Source organism: Talpa occidentalis, unplaced genomic scaffold (assembly GCF_014898055.3).
Source record: "Talpa occidentalis isolate TD23 unplaced genomic scaffold, MPIMG_talOcc4v2.1 talOcc4.14, whole genome shotgun sequence".
In the NCBI taxonomy this organism is placed as follows: domain Eukaryota; kingdom Metazoa; phylum Chordata; class Mammalia; order Eulipotyphla; family Talpidae; genus Talpa; species Talpa occidentalis.
The window spans coordinates 13,357,754-13,381,223 of record NW_023601433.1 but is presented as its reverse complement, the minus strand read 5'-3'; the positions used below and the strand labels follow the sequence as shown (position 1 = coordinate 13,381,223).

Below are 23,470 nucleotides of genomic sequence, written 5' to 3'. Positions count from 1 at the left end.
GGCGCTGGTGCAGGCAAGGGAGGTCTCGGCAGGGCTCACCTTCCCTCCCAGGTGTGGTGAGATGCCTGCTCTGCATTCTGGGGTCCGCTTACTTCCCCCAAGTCAGCCAGCATCGCCTTCCACCATGGCCAAGAAAGGCAGGAAGCCGGTGGCCTTTTCTCATCAGAAGCAGAGAGCTCACGTCTCCCCCAGGCTCACCAGGGAGAAGCGGGGGCATGCAGTGGGAGAACCGCCATGTCCTGTGCCACTTATGTAAGGTGCTGCCATGAACTGCGGAGCCTGGGGTGAGGGGGGCCGCCCTGGCATCCAGGCTCAGGAGGGGTCTGCAAAGGTGGGGAGTAATGGACCCGAGGTGGGCCAGGCCTGGCCTGCCACTTTGAACACATGGAAGGCCAGGTGCACCTGTGAGACTTCAGGGCCCAGCTCCCAAGGTCACAGGTGACTGTGTTTCTGGACCCTTCAGCATTGCTATGGGAGGCTTTCTTGTTGGGCTGCACAGTAAAGCAGAAAACAGTCTGCATCCTCGGCTTTGCACGTACCCTGACTGTGGCTGCATCTTGGTGCGGATGGCTGCACTATGGAGACCGTGCGGCCATGGGCAGCTTGAACCACATCTTCCCTGATGTCACCCGTGTTCCAGGGAGTGCCTGGACTTGCAGCACGGCCTGTGTGAGCAGATGGCGTGGTCTCTTGGGGGGCTTGGTGTGCGGGGGAAATGAACCCAGGGCCCTCTGACCTGCTGTTCGGCCCTGGCTGTGACTCTAAGCAAGTCACCTACCCTGGATCCTCAGGTCTAAAATGGAGCGGGTGTAGGGTACAGGAATGATTTTGCTGATCCTTCTTAGAGCTTTGCATTCATCACTTAAAAAAAAAAAAAAAAGAAAAGCAAGCTAGCACAGCCACAGCCAGCTGATCCCCAGAGCAGGGCCTATTTATGAGGCTAATTAAGAAAAAGTGCTGTCTGAAAGCTGCCTAGAGATTTTTTGTAAGCACAAAAATGTGAGCCAGGGTCAGGACTGTCTTTCAGAGAGAGGAAGATGGTGCAGAAACGTCCGATGTAAATTGTAGCTTTTAACCTACACGTTTGGTAAAACCTCCACCGACCAGTTAGCTTTGTCCCTGTTTGTTTTGGAGAACTAAAAAAGATCTGATTCAGTTAAATCTAATTTCTGCCAGATTCTGATTGTGTTAGGCTTGCAGCAGACCTGCCTCCTCACTTGCAAAGAGCGAAGGATTTTGTGTAAATTACAATGAACACAGGCCAGGATTTTGACATAAGGTAGAACTTATTACAACATAACTGAGCTTTTATTCTGTAGCTCTCTAGGCTGACAAAGTCATGTTACTTCCCTGGTCTGAGTTTCCTCAGCCATTAAAACACTTGATATAAGTAACAGAAAACCCACCCAGGAGTGACACATGTAATTAAAAAATTCAGATGATGGTTTTAGGCAAGACTTGATCTAGCAGATTGCTCTAGCAGCTTCATCCTAGCAGCTTCATCCATAAACCATTCTGACTATGGATGTTTTTGCTTTGGCCGTAGAGGATTTATATTTGGACTTCAAAGTGTTCATGTCTTAAAGTCTAGTCACTGGAAAGTAAATTGATAAGGATAAACCCAAATGAAAACAGAACAGCAGAGTTATGATGATGTAAGCAAGGCTAGGAGGAGGAATTTGACAGCCACAATCCCTCTAAGGACACTGATGATGTGCTGAGAGCAGATGACTGCCCCAAATTCCTTGGGGGTGGTGTGTGGCTGTCCCTCAGCTGGCCTCCACCCTGCTCCTCAGCAGGTGATCAGTTTTAGTGATAATTCAGGTTGTAGTACACTTCACCCTGGAACAGTCAGTGGGAGGCTAAGGACATCCCCCATCCCCCTGTGCAGTTAAAAACCCACATATACTTTTTTCCTCCCCCAGAACTTAACTACTAATAGCCTGCTGTCGACTGGAAGCTTTAATGTTAACATAGTTAATTAACATGGATTTTTTCAGTTCTCTGTAGTATTATAGACTCTATTCTGACAATATTGTAAACTAGAGAAAGAAAATTATTAAGAAAATCAAAAGAGGACTTCCCTTGTGGCGCAAGGGGTTAAGTCTCAGCACTTTCAAGCTGTCAGCAGCCACTACAGCACGAGTTCAATCCCCGGCCAGGGAGCAACCCACATGGCGCAGCAGACCTCTCCTGACTCACCTGCTGCTCCCCTCAGCAGTGTATTTCAGTCAATCTGCCTGTTCTGCTCCCCACGCTGTCTCTGGTGAATCCTCTCACCCCCCACACCTCTGGTTTATACCCCTATTCTTGTATGCATAAATAAATAAAAATAAATCTTTAAAACAAAAGAAAGAAAATCATAAGAAAGAGAAAATACATTCCCAGTGCTTGAATACATTTATTGATACCATAAGTTTCTATGATTTGTTTATAAGAAAATCTGCATATAAGTGGACCCATGCAGTTCAAACCATGTTGTTCAAGGATCAACTATAAGTTCTGTGCAAACACGAAAACTATAGTGAAACTGATCCTTAAATCTCGGGCAGCCTAGCATGAGGGCTGTGGACCTGGCATTGATGGAGGCTTTAGGTCTCCTAGGCCGGGGAGTGACCTGGTGAAATGGAAAGTCACCACATACTGCCCACCCCATCTCTACTCTGAAAGCCAGTGGTGGGGTCCCCTGAGGCACATCCTGCAGTCATAACACTGTCCCCCTCATCCAGTGACTGTGGATCACCTGTGAGGAGTCTGCAGTTGGGCAGGTGTGAACATTTCTGCAGGTAGTTTCAGCCCAGGCACCACCTCCTTGTGCATTTCACTGGACCACAATGTCAGGAGGGAGATGCGAGGTGGTCCTGGCCCACGTGGAGCCCTGTTTTGAAAGTGAAAGTCATGTCTACATGAGAGGCTGTGTATTATGATGCCTGGGTGATTCGGTGTTGACATGGCTGACACCTTGAGGATCCTGTTCGCATGCGGCAGCTTCCCTTTCAGCTTTTGCCAATAAGTCTTATTCTAGAGTCTTTTCTAGAATACTTAAATAATCTAAGACTTTGCCTTTTCTTGAAGAGGCTAGTGTGGGATGCAGAAGCTCCCAAGGTATGATGCAGGAGCCAGGTGACCTTCAGAAGGGGTCACTTCCTGGACCCCTCCCTGCACCCGTTAGCAGCATGTGAGGAGCTGTCTTGTGACCCTCAGGATGACTTGGAGAGGGGTCTGATCTGGCCAGCATCTGTGCTCCTTCACTTGTCAGGGGAAGCTCTCCCCAGTACCCCCAGGACAGAATCCTGTCCTTTCTAGGGAAATCCAGGCCTGGGAAGGGTATGGACTCAGGGCAAGTGTGGGGAGGGTTTTAGGAGCATTTTGATGGGACCCAAGTACCCAGGCCACCCTTCGGCCACAACTGTTGAGCCAGGTCCTGGAGGTCTGAGTGGTCTTAGGAAGTCCCAAACCTGTACCCACAACAGGCCTCCCTCTGGGTTACTGAACTCCTCTCTAAAAGGGCAGCATCCTAAGAGGCATCCAAAACCTCACTTTTGGTGTGAGGCATGTTCTCAGCTGGCTAAGCTGGGCTGCTGTGGAGTATGAAGCTGGCAAGGTGGATTCTGGAATCAAAGGTGGAGCCTCTATGCTCAGGTGGGCTGTGCGGGTGCTGAGACGCTGGCTCTGTCTCGCTGCCCTCTGCCATCCCAGGGGGCAGAAAGTTGCCCGGGGTGCTGTGGACTCTGCTCTCACACCACGATGCAGGGCTGCTGTCCCAGCTCTCCAAGATCTGTCTCGGAGCTGAGCTTAAGGTGGCGATGGCAGGGAAGTTTGGGGCGTCATGCCCTTGGGACTAGTGCCTGAGCTGGGCCCTGATTGTCTGGGAGACAGCGAAGCAGAGGGGGCCCTTGGGTGTTCTGTCTTGGGTGGCTGAGCAGGGCCTTCCTGTCTGGGCCCTCCCTGCAAGGTGACAGCTGAGCAGCCCGGCTTGGGGCTCTGCCTTGACTGTGTCACCTTGGATGGTCCCCCGGGGTCTTCAGCCTTGCCTGCTCTCCTGTTTGCATTTCTCCCCATGCCTTCTCCTGCTCTTTCTCTGCCAAGGCCACTCAGAATGTGGCAGGTCATGAGAACAAACAAAAACAGATCCAAGTTCTCAGTGGTCGTTTCTCCAACAAGTCAAGGTCAAAAGGAGAACATGAAAGGGGCAGCTTACATTCTTCTGTCACCCCAACTGAGCGTTGTGTTTTGTTTCTTAAAGAAAAGCGCGCTTGGAATACATTAGACATTGTTGTTGCTTCAGCTGTCACTCCAGGGTGAGAAAAGTGGTTGTTTCAATTCAGATAGATTTTGGATGTGACTTTTTTGAATGAGTACATCAAGGAAAATAGTGCATATTGTGAGATTTTTGGATTTAGGCTCGTCAGGAGGCTCTCGAGGAAGCGTCAGTGGTTTGTGGCTGTCTGCCAGCGTGGAAGTGGATGGCTTCTGCGGGACAGGAATGGTCTGGCTGCTCTTACTGGGTCAAATGACCAAGCACCTCAACATCTTTTCAGGAAGGAAATTGACTCCTGCTTTCCTGAGTCTGAAGAATTCCAGGCTGCAGTCCCTGAAGGTTTGACTGGGGCTGAAGGGTCTGCTTCTGAGAGGAACTTCACATGACTACTGGTGGGACGCCTCAGTTCTCTGCCACATGGACCACAGGGATGCTTGAGAGTCCTCACAACACGGCAGCTGCTTCTGCCAGAGCAGATGGTCCAAGAGAGAGAGGGGAGACAGACAGACAGACAGGCACAGAGACAGAGACGTCATGTTAACCAGACTACCACGTGTGGGCAGCCTACCCTCCTCTCTTGACTTTAAGACCTGGGAAGAGCAGTTGAGGAGGGTGCTTCCCTGGGTGCTACCAAACACCCGCTAATCCTCAGAAAGACCCACCAGAGGCCTGTGGGGCCTGCCCTGCAGGCCCAGGCACACAGCTGGCCTAAAAGAGTCTCCCTAGTTTAATGTCAATGGAGTAAATCTTTCTGCCCCCTCCTCCCCTGCCCAGCTGAACTACCTGTGACTCTTCACCCCTGAAATGGGCCTTTTCTAGTTTCTCCTTTTTTCCCTGAAAGAAGCCATTCCTTAGCCCTCTAAAAGCATCCCATGCATGACTGCTATGTGTCCCTGTCATATACTGCCCACTTTGTGTGATTGTTAATCAGAGTGTTGCCTTAATGCAAGTCTTTTTGATAATGTTTATTTTTTAATTTTTGATAATAGTTTGTTATAAACTATTTGACATACAAAAAAGGTAAAAAGAATAATGGGATGAACACCTATGGACCCCCAGCTTGCTAAGACCGAGGAGATAACTACATCAGTTCTCTATTTCGGTATAGCCAGTCATGCCAAATCAATAAACATTATTTCCCATGGGGGATCTGTGGGGCAGAATCTGGGAGCAGCTGAGGGCTGACCGCTGAGAACAAGAGGCTCGAACAAGCCGTGGTTCCAGGCCGCAGTCCCTGAAGGTTTGATTGGGGCTGAAGGGCCACTTCTGAGAAGAACTTCACATGGCTGCTGGTGGGACGCCTCAGTTCTCTGCCATATGGACCACAGGGATGCTTGAGAGTCCTCACAACATGGCAGCTGCTTCTGCCAGAGCAGATGGTCCAAGAGAGAGAGGGGAGACCCCATAATGCCATTTATGATCTACTCACACATCGTCACTATTGCCTATTTTCTTCACAAGAAGCAAGTTACTAAACCCAGCCCTCACTCACAGAGAGGGGAGATAGGATTCACTTTTGAAGGGAGTGTCAGAATTTGTGTGTGTGTGTGTGTGTGTGTGTGTGTGGGACTCTCGCCGGTGGCCGGGGATTGAACCGGTGCTGCAAAGGCTGCGGGCAGCCTCGCAACCCAGCCCTCAACCGCTGTGCCACCAGGGGAGGCCCAGGAGTGTCAGAATTTTTAAGCCATCCTGAGACTCACACACGTTCAGCAGTACAGCCAGAGCCCTCTCCAACGACATGCCCTTGTCGCCCACACAGAGGAACTGTTGTTAGTGTTCGGTTGTGTCTATAACTGACTACATCTGTGAGTGTTGCTGTACCTGTGATTGTTGCACTTCTTTCAAGATTATGTAAACAACAGCAGATTGTGTGCTTTTTCTGTAGCTCATCTTTTTTGTCTCCCATTGTGTTTGTGGGATGTATTCACGTGGCAACATGTGCAGTAGGTGTTGCGTCGCTACGTTTCGACAGTGATGGATGGCATCCATGACAGTGGCCCTACGAAGCTGTGTGTAGTGGGCTGCACCGTCCAGGTTTGTGTCACCACACTCTAGCAGCAAAGTCACATAAGCACACTTTTCTCAGAACGTACCCTTGTCGTGAAGTGACGCACAGCCGTAGCTGTCGTCTGCTTTCCCCTGCTGTGTGGTGTTTCCTTGTATTGATAGGAGCACAGTGCTTCCTGCCCCTGCGTTGGTGGATGTTTCAGTGGTTTTTGGTGTCTTGCTGTTACAAACTAGGCTGTTAGAGATACTCATGTGTGTGTCTCCATGAACCAGATTTGTGTAAAACATTGAGCAAGGATTGGAATTGCTGTGGAAGAGATACATGAATTTTGAATTTCCTGGAAGCGGCCACATTGTTTTCCCAAGCAGGTCACTCAGCAGCATCCCCACCAGCTGCACGCTCCCCCCCCCACTACTTCCCCTTTTCCTTGGCCTCACTTGGCCCTGGCAGATGTGTTTAATTTTTGTCAGTCTGGTGGGTGAAAGGATTATCTATAAGTGGGTCTTCATTTACATTACCTTCCTCTTCTCAATTTCATTTTTAAAAGTACTGTAACTTATGATTTTATTGTATATTCATCTAAATTATCTATTAGAATTCCCAAAAGTCTCATGAATTAGAGTGGGTACCTCTTCTTTGTACCTGAGGCACGGAATGTGGTGATTCTGTCAAATCAGACAAACCATAGCCAGAATTCTACGGCCTTTATTATTGTCCAGATCACACCAGTCACGTAGTTATAGATATATTTACTTCACGTATTTATTCTGTGAATTACACAGATCTTTTGCTTCATGAAAATTATTATCTTTAATTGGTTGGTGCAATCATTGATTTGTTTTGTGTATTACCAATACTCACTTTTTCCCGTTTTTTGCACCTACATGAACTTGGGATCCCGCACTGCCAGGATTCCATCCCGGCTCCATCACGTCCCGTGTGGCCTTGGGCACACCTCTTCCTAACTTCCTTTTGTCTCATCTGTAAATAGGGATGGCGACAACCCTTGCTACCTCACGGTGCTGCTGGGAGGGTTCAACCGCAAACAATCAGGTGCATGTCTGTGACTCAGTCACAGAAAGCAGGCGCAGACTCTTCATGCGAGGTCCCACATGGCCGGCATGTCACCTCGCCTGGAGCCTCCATGTCCTCACTTGATGAGATTGGCAGGCACTGCTCCTCTCTGGCTCAGTGCCATCTGGATGACCCTCTCTCCAGCAGCCCTGAGCTGCCTCAACAGAAAGCAGAATCCTAGCCTCCCTCCAGGGGACATGCGGGAACTGGAAGGCATCAGGCAAAAATAGAAGCCTCATTTGCTTAGGAAAGAATAATAATGAACAGAGCCTGGCAAACGGGCTCTGCAGAACCCCCCACTTCATTGCCAGGGTCTGCGCGGACCTGACTGAGTCCACCCTGCACACCCTGCCCTCTGTTCCCCCGGGCCTCCTGGGGCACTGCTGTCAGTCTCTTCACATGGCCCACCTGAGTTCTGAGTTCTGGTTTTCATACCTCAGTGTTGCACTGCCCTCTGTCCCAACTCCACACCAGCACTCAAAGATAGATTGCCTTCATGTGGAGAGTCACTGGAGAAATATGGCCGCTGGGACCAAGGGCGCTAGGGAACATCCTTTTGTCCATGGGAGGCCATTGGCTGCTTAGGGACCACCTTGTCAAAGATGAATGGAGCAGAGCAACCTTTGCTTGAACCCCAGTGTTAGTCAGTGAGTTCAGCACGGTCAGGAGCTCCCAGATTCCCTGAGTTGCACCCAGGGGATTTTACCTGAAAGCAGACGTGGAGAAAGCAAGTCAGAGATGCTGCACGTGACAGCCAGCTTGGGTTTGTAGCAAATGTCTGGGTTGTAGAAATGCTCCTCGTCCTTACCCCCAACATGACCTTTGGGGTGACTGTTCAGGCCTCATGGGGAGGAAACCAGGAGCCCCTTCAGAGAACATTCCCTACTCAGTGGAAACAATCGCCTGCACAGAGCTTCTGTGGTGAAATCTAGAGAAAGTGAGAATCTCCCCAAACCCAGAATCTGGGGACAGAGGCATTGCGCCTCTGTGACCTGTTGCCCCCACTTTGAAAGATAAGCTTCCAGAATGGAGGCTTTTGGCCACTTTAATAGGAGCTAGATTTGCATTACTCTTCAGTTTTTAAGTAATGTGTTTAGAAGCCACCTTGTCAACATAGCAATTGTTTTTGAAACTTTGAGACCTTTGAAAACAAATTTTAAATCTGTTTTGTTCCTGAAGTATTTGCACAGATGAGTGTTGAGATTTTATTCTAAAGATGTAGCTTCTTGCCCAGAAGGAGAAAAATGATACATGCTCGCATTTATAAATAGAGGTATCAGCATCTGGAGGGGGTTTATGTCTCTTGCTTGGGAACTCAGTTATTCCCAACTGGAACATTGTACTTGTGAACAGCCCACCGGAGTCACTCCAGCTGGAGCACCCCCCAACTCTAGCATCACTATCCCCCCTTTGCCTGAAGCCCCTTCCTACCATAGTGCACGCTCAACCTCGCGCCCATCTGGCTCTGAGGACCTCGAAACCCCTCGCTGAGCCTGTTTTCCCATGGTAACTGGTCTGTGACTTCTTGGAGTGGTTCTTTGGGGCCTCCCTTTCCCCCCAGAACATCCCTGCTCTTCCCAGCTAAGCACTGTCCCTGTGTGTCCCACCAGGAAACAGCAGACCCCCCCCCACCCCTGCTTCCCAGTAAATGTTATGTATAACAACCTGGGGAGCATCCATCTTCTCCCTTGAAGTCCCATTCTGTGGTTCCAGTCACACCTGTGGGGACCCTGGGCCATCGTGCTGCACCCCAAGGAGCAGCTTGACCGAGCTGCACTGCCACGTCCCAGCTGCCTGCCCAGGCTGACCTCTGCCAGCTGCCATGCCCTTGGGAGGCAGCCCCGTGCAGGTGAGCCCCATGGTCACCCGTGCTGGCCCAGGAGGGCCGTTCAAGTATGAGTGACCCCCTCCAGGCTCCCTTCATGCATTGATGTCTCCAGGTGGCCAGTCTCATGAACACCTTGCTCTCACACTGGCTGTGGGTGGCAGGCTGGTCCCTGGAGGAGCCATAGCCGAGTTGGCTGTGCTAGTGAGGTGATGCTATCTCTGCCTCTGATGCAACCTGACCCTTGCCCCGTCATTCCCTCTGCTGTGCTCTGCAAAGACCCCTCCCAGCCCCATCAGCAGGTGCAGCATTGAATCAGGGTCATTATCACTCCACAGATCCCGCTTGTCCTAAACATGTCAGATATCCCCAAACCTGTGTGCCCAGGGCCGAGCATCTTACAAACACAGCTTGCCCATTTAACTCAGGTCAGCTGTAGCTGTCAGGTCAGCTGGAGGTGTGGTTATGACGATGGGGTGTGGCCGCCCTACAACCCTGCCTCCCCGCACCTGTGAGGCCCTAATAAGATCACCTCTGGCTGCCAGGCACACTAGCTTCTGCCCTGCACATGTCTCCTACTCCCCATTCCTGCACCCTCCCAGGACAGGTTCCAGATCTGCATGTCCAAGAGCAGTGACTGTTGCCTTAACTTTACAAAAAAAAAAAAAAAGCATATGAAGCTTGTTTCTGACCCCCACTGCCTCTTGCTGAGCTCCAGGACCCAAGTGTTCCACATTGGGTGGAGACTCCCAGGAGCTGGTCTGCTTGGGGGGGTTGCTTCTCAGTCTAAGTGGCTTCCTCTCTCAAGCCTCTCTCCCAACCTGCTGGGCTGTGAGGGGCTCAAGGATGGGTTCTGGATGCGGGAACTCACACCAGCCGACCTGATGGATGGTCAAAGGCCAGCAACAAACTTACGAACTGTCTGTTGTCAGTAATACTTGGAATTTCTGTTTACCTCTCAAGTGTCTGGAAAACATAGCATTTCAGAGGCTCTTTGTCATCGTAGATCCAATTTGTTGCCAGAAATGTGGCAGCTGAAGTGGCATCCTGTGAGGAAATTAATAAATCCTGAACACAAGTAGCAACTGTCTCAACACTAGAACCCAACCCAGGGGTATGTGGAGCAGGCCGCAGCAGGCTGTGCACAGGAAGCGTGCTCTGTGCCCAAGTCTCGTGGCCTCAGTGTGAGACAGGTCTCCTGTGCAGGTTCTGAGAGCTGGGGGGCTCCAGCTTGGGGAGTTCAGTCGTCTGGATGTGGACAGAAGGACCCTCCACTGAAACCCCTATGGTTTTGTATTTCATGTCTCCCCTGGGAAACTTGGCTACAGGACAACCCCACCACCACCACCTCCATGAAACAGAAAAAAACAAAACCCCACCAACCTATGGATTTCCCAAAGCTTGGAGAGTGTGGTGTTTTAATCCTGTGGGGGAGACCTGAATATTTCATTTCCAGCATGAACATTGGTAAGGATTTGATATTCCAAAGGTGTTGTAAATTGCCCAAATAAGAGCAGGCTCTTAGATGTCTATCTGGTCACCAGTGGTGGAGGTAGGGGTGGGGTGGGGGGGAAGTGGCCTGGCTCTTGTAGCCCCTAGAGCTGGCAGGAGGGGAGCCGGGACATGTGTTTGGCAGAAGCAGGTGTGGCAGGTATGGTCGGACCAGACATAGCTGAGAACAAAGCCCGGATGTTCTGAGCTGGATTTGCGCCTTTGCGTTCATGCAGCCTCTAGGGTAGAGCAGGCCCTCCCCGGTGTCTCTGGCCAGGTGGTGGACAGAACCTCAGCACCGTCCCAAGTCCCTGCAGCCCCGACTTTGTTGGACATGTTTTTGGGAGATCATCAAAATGGCAGGGGCCCCAAGAGGTGGGGAGAGGGCACTGCTGCCTGGAAAAGAAAATTCGTGCTATTTTTTTTAACGGAGAGTAGCGCTGAGTCCAAGTGGTAGGTGACCTTGCTGTTGAGTTCAGTGCTGCTGGGAAATGAGAGAAGACAAACGTGGCGAGAATGCTAATGAATAGTGGTGGACGGGAGCCCAGAGCCCTGGGTCCTTCACTATCCCCAAGGGCTGCTGTGTGATGCCTATGAATAGACACTTAAAAACGGATTCTAAATTGAGGGAAGATGTGGGCCTGTTTCCTCTTATGGAAAAGCGTTATATAAGGTACAGCTTGTGTGACTGTTCCCAAGGGTCGGATGATTCTCTCTGCCTTTGTTGGGCATCCGCGTGAAGTGTGCGGGGATGCTCAAGCTACAGATGAATGAGACCGTCCTCTCAAGAGACTTGCAGACTGAGGGCAGTCAGGGGAGAGCTGGTGCTTCTCCCTACAGATGTGGGGTGCCAGTGGGCAGGCCTCCGCTGGGCAGGGAAGCTGGCCGAGCCTGCAGACAGGCTCCAGATTTCCCCAAAGTGGAGGATGCTGGGGCCCGCCTAAGATGGACATCTGGGCTGGCCCGTGGTGCTCGCCTTAGCAGGTGGCTGTGGGCCTTGGAGACAAGGACACAGTGGACATTGGGTGAGAATTGCAGTCCGGGCTCCTGAGTGCTTCCTTGCTGCCCTGCTTGGTCGCATTGTCGGGAGCTGGGTGACGGATGCCTGCAGCGGACAGAGGTCTTTCTCAGTGACCTGTTTGCACTCACAAGGCAAGCTTGTAACATACTGAGGAATTGACACCCTATATCCTGAACCCCAGTGACATGTTCTGACCAGTGGACATAAGGTTCAATATGTGAACTCACCCAGAAATCACTCCTTTCTGGAGTTGTTTGATGATGGGGTTTGGAGGTGAGGAAAGAGATGCTCCTGGAGGCTGATGTGGTTCGAGGCAGTGTGCTGGGAGGTTTTTTGTATTTCTCCTTCCCAACCACCTTTGAAATCCTTCTTACTGTCCACTTTTCACCTTTGATGAAGCTGTGGCCAAAGATGTGAAGGGATTTGAAAGGTAACAGAAGTGCCATATCCCGCTTTGGAAGGAGATTGAACAACTCTGCACACGGCAAGTTCCCGTTGAGTCAGGGAGCAGATGGCAGTTGTGCAGATGGCTTGGTCAGAATGGAAGCTTCATCAGTCTCCTAAGAAATGGTCGATTTTGTCCTTTGTATCTAGACCATCCAGAGCTGCACTGGGCCAGTGTGGGGTGGCAGGGGACTCCCCCACATTAGTGAATTAAAACCTACTGATAGAAATGTCTGTCCAGGGAATGAGAGTGACTTCTTGGCTTCTTTAGAAAAATGACAACAATGAGTGGAGATTAGACCTTTGTGATGAAGTAGGAGTCATTGTCTGCTTATGCTAATAGCTGTGCCCTATTGTCTTATGCCACAGAATGGCATGGTCCCCTGGGACTTCAGATGCTGGGGACCGGCAGCCCCGAGCTGGCCAACCAGCACAGCTGTTCTTGAAATGTCTCAGCTCCTCTGTTCTCAGGAGATGTGGCTCAGAGAGGGGGCTGTCATTGTTACAGCTTTGAAAGGAACTAAGAAATTCCTTTATAGAATGCATTCTGTCTTCAGCCACCTTGGAGGAGAACAGGAATTTGCATGTGATGTTTAAGACCAGAAAACCCTCCTCCTCTTGCTCACCCCAACTTCCCGCTCCCTGGTCATCTGCTGCCCCTGTCCTGAATTCCTGGTCCATGCCCGAGCTGGCCTTGCTGCCCTGGAGTCTGTTGGCCTCCACTCCAGCTTTCCTTTTGCAAAGGTTTCTCTGTTCAAGAGAAACCTCTCTGTGAAGCTGCTGGAGAGGAGGGTGGGCTGTGAGGCAGGCACAGAAAGGAGAGCTGGCCTTTCTTCCTTCCTTTTCCTTTTCTTTAATCTCTCACCATCCCCCTCCGGCCCCCACAGGCTCACCCACCTCAGTCTGAAAGTGTCCCCAAAATACTGACTCTGCAAACTAGTGGGGTCAATCTTTGTTGTGGGAAAAATACATATTCATGAGGGCTTTGAGGCCCTTCATTAACATGCAGGTAGTCTCTCCTTCCAGAGAGATACACAAGCCTTCCCTTTATTTGCCCAACACCATGTTCTTAAGGCAATAATTATGTGATGAATGGCTAAAGAAACATGGTAATTATTTGTTTGGGGTAATTTCTGATCATCTCTTTAGAATTATAATCGGTTCACTTTTACAGGTAATTCGAGACCTCTCACTCATTTAAATATCTATACAGTGGGAGAACTATAAAAGCACCCAAATCATTTCTGAAACCAAAGTGATTTTCTGTATTCCCTTCTGTTTTGTTACAGAAAGACTGCATCACCAGGAGGTTTTTCTGGGCGCTACCGAACCACTCCTTTTTGGTAAGAACTGTGGGTGAGGTTTTGCTTCTAACGTGTGTGAAATGGGGCTGTTTTCCGGGAGAAACACACTTCAGGTGGAAGTGGGTCGATCCACTCACGATCCGTATTTCCCGGCAGGCTGTGTACGTGCGTTCAACTCAATTCTAGTCTGAGCAGAAGGAGTTTTGTTCACAGCCAAGAAGCCCAGACACGGGGCTCACTGCTGGGCCCTTGCATTGTCTGGATGTCTCTGCCACCACGCCCACAGGCTGCCATGAGCATACCTGTCCCCTCCGCCTTCTCACTAGACCAGTGCTCCTGGAAGCCCCAGAACTGCCCCCCCACCCCATTCAGTCCCTTATGTGTGTCACCCCAACCTAGATTTCTTGATATCCTGAAAGCGGGTACGTATCACCATTCAAAACCTCTCCCTGTCAAGCCTGGGCAGCATTAAGCGCCCTGTGAAGTAGCTGGATGCTGAGCGAGAAGTCCTACTTTGCCCAAGAAGAGCCCTCCCAGGCTCCCCAGGGATGAGGGTGGCCGTGTTGCTGTCATGTGGGTGTACAGTGTGGTTGCTGTGATGGTGCTGCCTCCCAGGCCTCCCCACCTCATTGGCACATGGCTGCTTCTTGCCCTGTAGGACTGTAGGAACAGTTTGCGTGGGTCTCTGGAGCCCTGGGTGCCAGCTGAGTGCCTGGTACAAGGGAAACTTGCTGACAATGAGTTGTCATCTGGACCAAAGCCACCCCTGTGGGTTGGTTGTAAGGAAGTGGTGTCTGGGTTGGGTGTGATTGAGGAGCAGGGAGAAGAGGAGGTTGTGTTACAGGTGAGGAGGCTGAACCATGCATGGTCTGTGCCCTGATGCCCAGAGCACGTCTGAGCTTCTGTAGGATTCCTTGGGTTCTTACCCACCTGCTGGTCATGGACAAAACCATAGTGGCAGCCATCTAGAGTGTTCCATGGAGGGAAATTTGACTCTGGGACTCCCAAAGGAAAGGAAAACCTTGGATTTGCTCTGCAAGGAAACTCTGTGCCAATTCTGATGCTAAAGGTGTAGAAGCTGTGGCGGGGGGAGCAGTGGAGACGGGACACTAGAGCCTCAAGATCTAGGTTCAAAGCCACTGTTTGCCTCTGCGGCTGGAGAAAGGCACAGGTCTTGCTATATGGAGCTACTGAAAGAACGCTTTGTTAAAGCAGCTTCCTTCACTTCGCTGTCTAATCCATCAGTCGCCCTGCATCTGGCAGCCACTGTGTCCCTGTGCTGCTGTGGCAGGAACCCCGAGGTCAGGTTGGGGATGTTCTCGTCACTTATGCCCAGGATGGATTCCGTGGTAGTTATGGGGGTGGGGAGGAGTTTGAGAGATGTAGGACACTCAGTCCCCATCTGAGGAAACAGGGAGACCTGCAGAGAGCTGTGTGGTTTGTTAAAGGGTTTGGGCATAAGAAGAAATGAGTAGGTTTCTGGAGGTTTCCTCAGTGGTCTGCTTTTGCATTCTCAACAAGGCCTTTCTCATGCGTGTGATGTTCAATCTAGACTTGTGAATGCGCTTCAGCCTGCATCGTGCAAGGTGCAGCCACCTGCCGAGATGTGAAATGCTAAAGAGTTTTGGGAGATTCTGGGAACGGAAAGATTTTACTTGTAACTGGCAGTAAGAATAGCTTGTAAAGAGAGATGTTACTTATGGGAAATAAATTACTTATGGGGAACAAGTTAGTTATGGGGAATTCCCCCCAGGGTCCAACAGCTACCCCAACCCCTAGGTCCTCTAGGAACTGTCCACCATGGAATTGGCTTCTTGAAGTTTTCTTTTTAAAAGTAAGATTTATTTATTTATGCATACAAGAACCGGGGTGCAGGTCAAAAGTGCGGGCAGTGAGAGGATTTACGAGAGACAGAGTGGGGAACAGAACAGGCAGACTGACTGAAATACACTGCTGAGGGGAGAAGCAGGAGAGGCAGGAGAGGAGGAGAGGTCTGCTGCGCCATGTAGGTCACCTCCCTGGCCGGGCATTGAACTCGTGCTGCAGTGGCTGCGGATAGCTTCATAGTGCTGCACCTTACCTCTTGAGCCACCAGGGAGGCCTCTTCTTGGAGTTTTCTAAATGGAATTCGGTTGTCTTTGCACTCTGCTGGAGCCATGTGCAGTTTTGTTTGTGCCGGTAAGGTATAAAAGAGGTTTTTTTTTTCACTTCTGTGCCTCCCAAACAAACACCTAGTGGAATGTGTATGTATCGTGAAGCGTTAAAGCGTCACAATCCTTTGCTGTAGACAAGACTCTGTGCTCTCTTCCTGATTGAGCTCACCCTCTGCAGCCTAACAGGACCATCACTGAAGTGAATGTTCTCATCACAATACTCTACCACTCCCCTGCAGAAAAGCAGATTTCTTCTGTGAGAGTAAAGCGGGGCAATGAGATGGATACTTTTTAAATGTCAGTTATGCCAAAATCTTTGCAGAGAGAAGAGACCTGAGCTTATTTATTTTTCTACTGCAAATAAACCATTCTCTGGCTTCAGAATACCAATACCCAGAGTGTATGCCTGATGACTTTTCATGGGATAATTTTGTGACATGCTTCTACTTACGGTAAATGTAGGTTTCACTATGTTATAGTGAGAGATATGGGAGACCATATCTATCCTACAGGCTCTTGCTCTGTAAAATATGTAAGTTGAAATTACAGAAATTCAGTGATGATCCAGAAGGAATGGTGGGAAAATTAATAGAATGGGTTTAAATCAAGGATAAGTCTCAGAAAAGATGTTAAGTTAGAGATGTGGCATTTGTGAAAGTGACTGGCTGGTTGATGGGATGTCAGCATGTCCTTAAACATGTAAAAATGCTCTGTAAAATCTGACCAAGAAGGTTCCCAAAACACAAGGTCAGTAGAAAGTTGGGAATGCTAGGCTATCAGACATAAAAAGAGAATACAAAGCTGAATCACTAAGGGAATCTGATACTTGGCAGAGCAATGAGGTTCCTGATGAGACTGTGATTTTGTGTGGAGAGAGACAGAGGAACAGGTGGGACAGGACAGCAAGCCTGCTAACAAACTGTCACCTTCACAGGGACCCAAGAAGTAGCAGAGATGTTATTCACCAGGTGAGGAATGATGCAAGACTACTCTTTATCCAACTGGGAAATGATAAAATGAGATCCCTACCTCACAGCCTACACACAAGTAAATGCCAATAGAATTGAAGCCCTAAATGTGAACAACAAAATGGATTTTCTCTATGCCCTTGAAATAGGGTGAAAAAGGCTGAATACTATTCCAGTGGGTGTGTATGTAGCACATTTTCCTTACCACAGCCATCTGTCCATGGACATTTGGGTTGTTGCCACATCTTGGCTAAGTGAGTCAGGTTTTGCACTGTGTTCCCACCCCATTCTGTCCGCAGAAATGTTCACCCCAGGGAACACTTTTTGGTTCTCAGTGTCTGATGCCTATCATTGTGCTTCCTCCCATCTTCACAGATAAGACTCATGGGCCACCACTATGGGGGCCTTAGTTGGAATCTAAGCCACATATAAGCCTCTTCTCTGCTTTCCATCCTGACTGCTTATCTCCCTGTGAAGAACCTCGACTCCCGTGAGCCCCACCTCCATCCCATCAGTGCCTCATGGAGAGAGGATACTCAGGAGGCCTATGCTCATCATCTAACCTGAGTTTCGTACACTTTTAGAAGCTCACTTTCCTCGTGGACCCATGACTGGGGGGTGGTGATGGTGGTCATCTGAGTGCATCCCATAAGGGTGGGCACACCCAGCACATAGCAGCTCCTCATTATTGTTAGTTTTCTTGCCCAGAAGTGGCAAGGAGACCACAAGGACAGGTGTGGAATTGGTCCATGTTATTTGCTTTCAGACCTGGTGTGTGCTTTTAAATACTTGAAAACTCTTGCCCTGACACGCAACTTCTATGTTTTATTTTAAGTTACATGTTAGGAAGGGGAAAAATTCATCAACACCTTTTTTCAAAAAATGAAAAATCCATTAAGATAATAGCTCTGTGAGCTGCTATTGGGTTGGACCCAACATAATTAGTGTGATTAAGTTGAAGGAAGTTAGCCATTTCTGTGTGTCGTTTTTTATTAACAAGATTCAGACTTAATTAATTACATCCAATTCTAATTAATGAAATGAGTGTGTAAGTTGGCATTCTCAAACTGAGCTCTGTGGAGCCTTCGGACATGAGCCTGAAAAGAGGAATCCACACTCAGGAGAGGCTGGACACACCATGCTGTCCCTTCATCAGTGTCCCAAGGCCACTTCAGAGGCCAAGAAAAGTCTTGCTAGATAGTGGCTTTTTTTCAAATATTTATTTATTTGTGCATACAAGAACCGGGGTGCAGGCCAGAAGTGCGGGCAGTGAGAGGATTTACCAGAGACAGAGTAGGGAGCAGAACAGGCAGACTGACTGAAATACACTGCTGAGGGGAGCAGCGGGTGAGTCAGGAGAGGTCTGCTGCGCCATGTGGGTAGCTCCCTAGCTGGGGATTGAACCCGTGCTGCAGGGGCTGCCGGCGGCTACACAGTGCTATTCTCAACCCCTTGAGCCAACAGGGAGGCCCCAGACAGTGGCTTATTAACTCTGTTTAACCCACCACCTTCCAAACTTATTTTCAGCACATGTGCTTCTAGATACACAAGGAAATGCTATTTGAAGGCAGAGCAGTCCCCTCATCTGTGCCTGGGGAATGTGGAAGAGCCACACACGTCTGTGGAGACATGTCTACCGAGACAGTCTGTGTGGCAGACAGTCTGGGGCATCTACATGTGACTCTCCTTTCTTGACCAAGTCATTGCATCTTCTTCATTCAGTTTCTCACCTGCCGGGAAGAGTGCTATGTCCTACACCCCAGGGTGATGGTCCAGGTGAAAGTTGGTCCTTAAAGCGCCAACTTCTGACCTTGGCCTGTGGGAGGGCTTCCAGATGCTGTGGTTGCTACCTGCTCAGGTGGAGACCCTCATTTACAAGCAGGGCCGTGTCACTGGCCATGTCCTGACCTTGGGGCTCGGCAATGGTAAGGCAGGGAGACAGCGGCACTAGCCCTTGGAGACATCTTCATAGGAGGGCTTTATGGGGGGGGGGGCATCTGGCCTGCACTTTGCTTTCAGCCACTGCAGGAGGGTGTCACGCATCCTGAGTGTTAGGGGAGATGAAGGGTGGTGCCTGGGGTGGACTCTTCAATCTCGTGGGTCATCGGAAAGATGTGAGTTTTGACCTGTTGTCTCAGAGTGGGAGACAGACTTCTGGGAGAAAGAGAGGGTGGGGTATTGCAGCTGGGGCACAGGAATGACCGATGTGTGGAGACTCAAGAGGTGTGGTATGTCCTGAGGGTGAGGCTCTGAGGCTGGTGTCTGGTTCAGTGGCGATCAAGAGCCCCTGACAGTCCTCATCAGAGATCACTTGTGCGGTTGTGCTCCCCAGAGGTGATGGTGAGGCTGAGAAAAAGGGATGAAGGCCTGTGCAGTGGCGGCTCCTTACATGGACCTTGGGCGGGGCGGGGGGTGTCGGGGAGTGGTGGGCGTGATGAGAGGACCAAGGTGAGGGCGGCTGAGGAGGAAGGGCCTGCAAAGCTGTGTGGAGGGTCCAGCAGAGGAAGCCGCCAGTGCGGGCAGGAGGTCGGGAGCTCAGGGGAGATCGTCTTTGAGGAGGGAGAATTGCTGAGTGTCTGCTTCATGAAGGGCCAAGGCGCTATTGAGAGGGTGGGCGTGCGCTGACCTGGCTGAGCCACGGATGGAGGGATGGACTGAAGAGGGGAGCCAGGAGAGTGGTTGGAAAGTCAGGTGGAAACCAGGAGGGCCGGGAGGCTCATAGTCGTCTCTAGAAGCCCACGTAAAAATTTCAAAGGCAGGGCATTCTGGAAATGTATAAGTTTGTTTTCATGAAGCTGCCCAAGGAGGGGAGGAGAGAGAGGATGGGGCAGAAGGGAACAAGGTCTTTTTCTGTAAAGATGGAAAATGGATTATTCAGTGTCCTTTGGGATGAGGAGAGAGGCAGTGCATGTCACAGAGGCGGCCAGGAAGGAAAGTGGAGCGGAGCCTGGGACAAAGAGCTTTTCATTTCCTGGAGGGCGTGATGGAGGAGAAGAATTGCAGCCGTTTGCAGCGGTGACCTCTCTTGTCTGGGAGGTAGGAAGTCTGTGCAGAAAGGAATCTGCAGGATGGAATGCATTCAGCACCTGCGTTCCCCTGTGAATAGATACCTCCGGGAAGTGGCACATGTATGCTGAGGGGGTGGATTGGAGTCACCAAGTCAAATCTGAAAGTGTTGTTGACCTTTGAACAACTGAGGCTTAGGGGTGCAGAAGCAGCTGAAAATCCCAGCATGGAGTCGGCCCTCAGTGTGCACAGGCTCCCCATATGCAGGTGGAAAGCACATGTGGCACCTCCAAGGCTGGTTGAATCTGTGAAAGCGAAACTGGAGAGCAGAAAAACAATCCGCAGAGAAGCAGACACTCACAGTGAAAACCCGTGTGGTTCAAGGCTCTGCCATAGTTCCCCAAAGACGACCCAACATTATTTTCAGTCATGAAAACACTGGTATATTTATCTGTGTGGCCTCCCCAAATCCTGGCCAAGAAAAAATGGCACCCATTGGGCTGTTTGGATTTTTGCTGAGTTTCAATGGGGCATCATATGGTGGGAGAGTAGGAAGCTGTGACAGGCAGAGACCTGTGTCCAAAAAAATTAGCCCCTGCCTGTGACAGCCTGAGATTTCAAATCCATTGGCCTGGGGGAGCAAACAGCATCGACATAAACCGCAGCCTCCTCCCATTCTCTGCAGTCTGGGAAGCTGGCGGTGGGGTGCAAGCCCAGCTGGAGTTCACAGCCCCCCAGCTGTGCATGTTCATGGCTTGGTGTGTGACTTAACGAAACCAGGCATGTTTTCAGACTCTGGAAGGACCTGCTTTCCTGTGTTTCTCTGGGAGGCCTGTGTTTTCCAGGGAAGCCCCCCGGGAGGCAGGCTACTTGCCTGTGGTTCAGCACTCTACTAACTCGTCGCCTCCCCTGCACGTCCCTCATCCACCCGCAGCAGTAACATTTCTTTATTGAACACAGCCATGCACCAGATGGACATAGAATCAGACTTAACCAGTGTTCCTTCCACTCGGGAAGAAGATGTCATTTCTATTTTACAGAGAAGAAAACAGGCTGATCGACCGATGTCTGAGGCACCACCTGGTGCATAGCTGAGCTGGGCTCTGCAGGCACGAACGGTCAGGGCGGCCCTCCCGTCTCAGCGGGTGTTGCTGGCCAGGGTCACAGCTGCTGCTCCTAGGCAGGGGGGGCCACCTGGAGCCTCTGGAGCCCAGCCCTGCTTTGAGGTGAAGTTGCTTTGTGACCTGGTGCCTCTTTGTTTTCTCTTCCAATATATACAAATATCATATTGTTATGTTGTACATTATGTTGTACACCTGAAGCTAGTATGAAGTTATATGTCAGTTATACCTCAATTTAAGAAATGGCTTAGGGGCCTCCCTGGTGGCGCAAGGGGTTAAGTCGCAGCACTATGAAGTGTTCGATTCCTGGCCAGGGAGCTACCCACATGGCACCGCAGACCTCTCCTGTCTCACCTGCTGCTCCCCTCAGCAGTGTATTTCAGTCAGTCTGCCTATTCTGTTCCCCACTCTGTCTCTGGTGAATTCTCTCACTCCTCACACCTCTGGCCTATACCCCAGTTCTTGTATGCACAAATAAGTAATATCTTTTAAAAAATAATAAAAAATGCCTTAGGTGTAAATTCCTTATCAGGAAAGAAAGAAATCAGCCCTGTATCTACTACACTCTCACTGAATGTTATTAAAAGCTCAGGGATGATCACAGAGACTCAACACAATGTAAACTACCCTGAAACTATCCTTCAGGCCCCCCGGGGTTCTGCCTTCCCACCCTTCTGGATTCATTTATAGTCTCTCCTGCTGCTCTATGCACATGACAGTATAACCACATCTCTGTCTTCCTTCCAGCTAGCCCAGGTGGATTCCAGCTGTTCTCTAGGGTGGATTTACCCGGATAGTGTGTGTGTGTGTGTGTGTGTGTGTGTGGTTACAGTGTTCAATTTTATCTCCATCCTGATTGTTGTCCGCTTGTTATATCATTTACTGAGTGAAGCTGTTCAAGTACCTAACCGTGATTTTAGATTTGTCTTTTCATAGTTCCATTAATCCTCCTTTTATAAATGTTGAGAGCATGTTACTAAATACACATACTTTTAGGATTTAAATTTAGAATTTATTCCTAGCAGCTTGCCTTTCTTTATCATGAATTTTTTATCTTTTCCTTTAAGTATGCCTCTTTTCCTAAAGTCTACCTTGTGTAATCATCAGTAGAACTTTCATACTTTAGGTTATTTTTAGATTTACAGATACCCTGTAAAGAGAGCAGAGAGAGTTCCCAGATAGCCTGTATCTCCTTTTTCTTATTCACGTCTTTGCCTTTTAACATTCTTTGCAAGTAATGAACCAGTGTTAACACCTTATAATTTCTTTTAAAGATCTATTTATTTATTTATACCAGCACTGGGTACAGTCAGAAGCGCAGGAGAGTGAGAGGATTCACCAGAGCCAGAGCGGGGAACAGAACAGGCAGACTGACGAAACACACTGCTGAGGGGAGCGGGTGGTAGGAGAGGTCTGCGTGCCATGTGGGACCCTCGCTGGCGGCCGGATCGAACCAGCGCTGCAGAGGCTGCGGGCAGCTTTACAACCCAGTGCTCAACTGCTGCGCCACCGGGGAGGGCCTCAATACATTATTATTAGCTACAGTCTATACATCATTTGATTTTTCTTAGTTTTTACCTAATGTCCCCTTTCTTTTCTAGGATTCCATGTAAATTTCCACATTAAATTTAATATTCATGTCTCATTAGGCTCTTTTAGACTGTGACATTTCTTAGACTTTCCTTGTTTTAGATAACCTTGATAGTTTTGAGGAACACTGCCTAGGTATTTTATAGAATATCCTTCAATTTAAGTTCTTCTGGTATTTTTTCTCATACTTGGAGGTTATAGACTTTCCACCAGAAGACTCCATCATGTCAGATGCTCATAGCTTGTCACTGTTGACGTTAACCTTGACCACCAGGGAATGAGGCTTCATCTCCATGAGGGGGCAGTGTCTACACAAATTATTTGCAGTTATACTGCATGAAAGATTTGTCTGTTCTCCCCCATTCATTCATTCATTTTATATCCATATGGACTCGTGGATATTAATTTCATTCCTTGGGTTATAGCCCAGTATTGTTATTTACTTTGTTCAAATTGCTCCAGTCCTCACCTTCTTTTAATATATTCAAATACTTCTCACTTCTCTGTATCCCTTCTCTGCAGGAATTTGGCCCCTCAAGTTCTCACTGCTTTAGTAACCCTCCAAAAGGCAATTTTTTTTTTTGTTTTCCCAGCCCCAGGAGGTTGCTTAGTTCTGTTGTTGCTTAACTACCCCTTTCTGGTTTTCTTTTAGCCTCTTGGCTCTTACCAGTTCCAAATCCACAAGTCTCTTGAAGAGAAAAGCAACACAGAATTCTGAGTTTATTTTCTTGCTTGTCAGTTGTCAACCCCCTCGAGTCTAGTTGCCTCGGGAGCTGTCTGTACTTCCACAGGGGTGGTTTTTTTTTTTTTCCACTTTATCAAGGGTTTCTAGTTGTTATTGATTTAGTTAGGAGATTTAGTCTGTTAGGAGATTTAGTCTGACACATATTGGTGCACCATAGTCAGAAGTAGAATTCCTCCCGCATAACATTTTCTTGCTTTCTCCACTATGACCTGGTTGACGTTCCCTCCCAACATTTGAAGAGAGGGTGCTTTGAATTCCTACATCAAATAACCCAAGTAATGCAGACACTGTATGACATATAAGAAAACGACTCATTCTTTGTTTTTCCTCAGCCTTCTCCTTTTGTCACGGGGCCTATAAAAAAAGGCTTGATTTCCACCTTCTCTTTCAGGTAAGGGAAAAATATGATGAGCTTGGAAGAAGATAATCTCCAACAGAAAGGCTTTTGAATAAAGGAAC

The 23,470-nt window shown here is 49.2% G+C and overlaps 1 protein-coding gene across 3 annotated transcripts in view; it reads left to right on the top strand.

The window, feature by feature from the left end:
* The window catches only part of APBA2 (amyloid beta precursor protein binding family A member 2), a 206,777-nt gene that overhangs the window by 91,331 nt on the left and 91,976 nt on the right, over positions 1-23,470 (top strand). For all 3 annotated transcript variants that reach the window (XM_037510098.1, XM_054694791.1, XM_037510099.2), the window contains exon 3: positions 13,414-13,467. The gene's annotated coding sequence lies outside the window, so the exon portion shown is untranslated. The remainder of the gene's footprint in view (positions 1-13,413; positions 13,468-23,470) is intronic.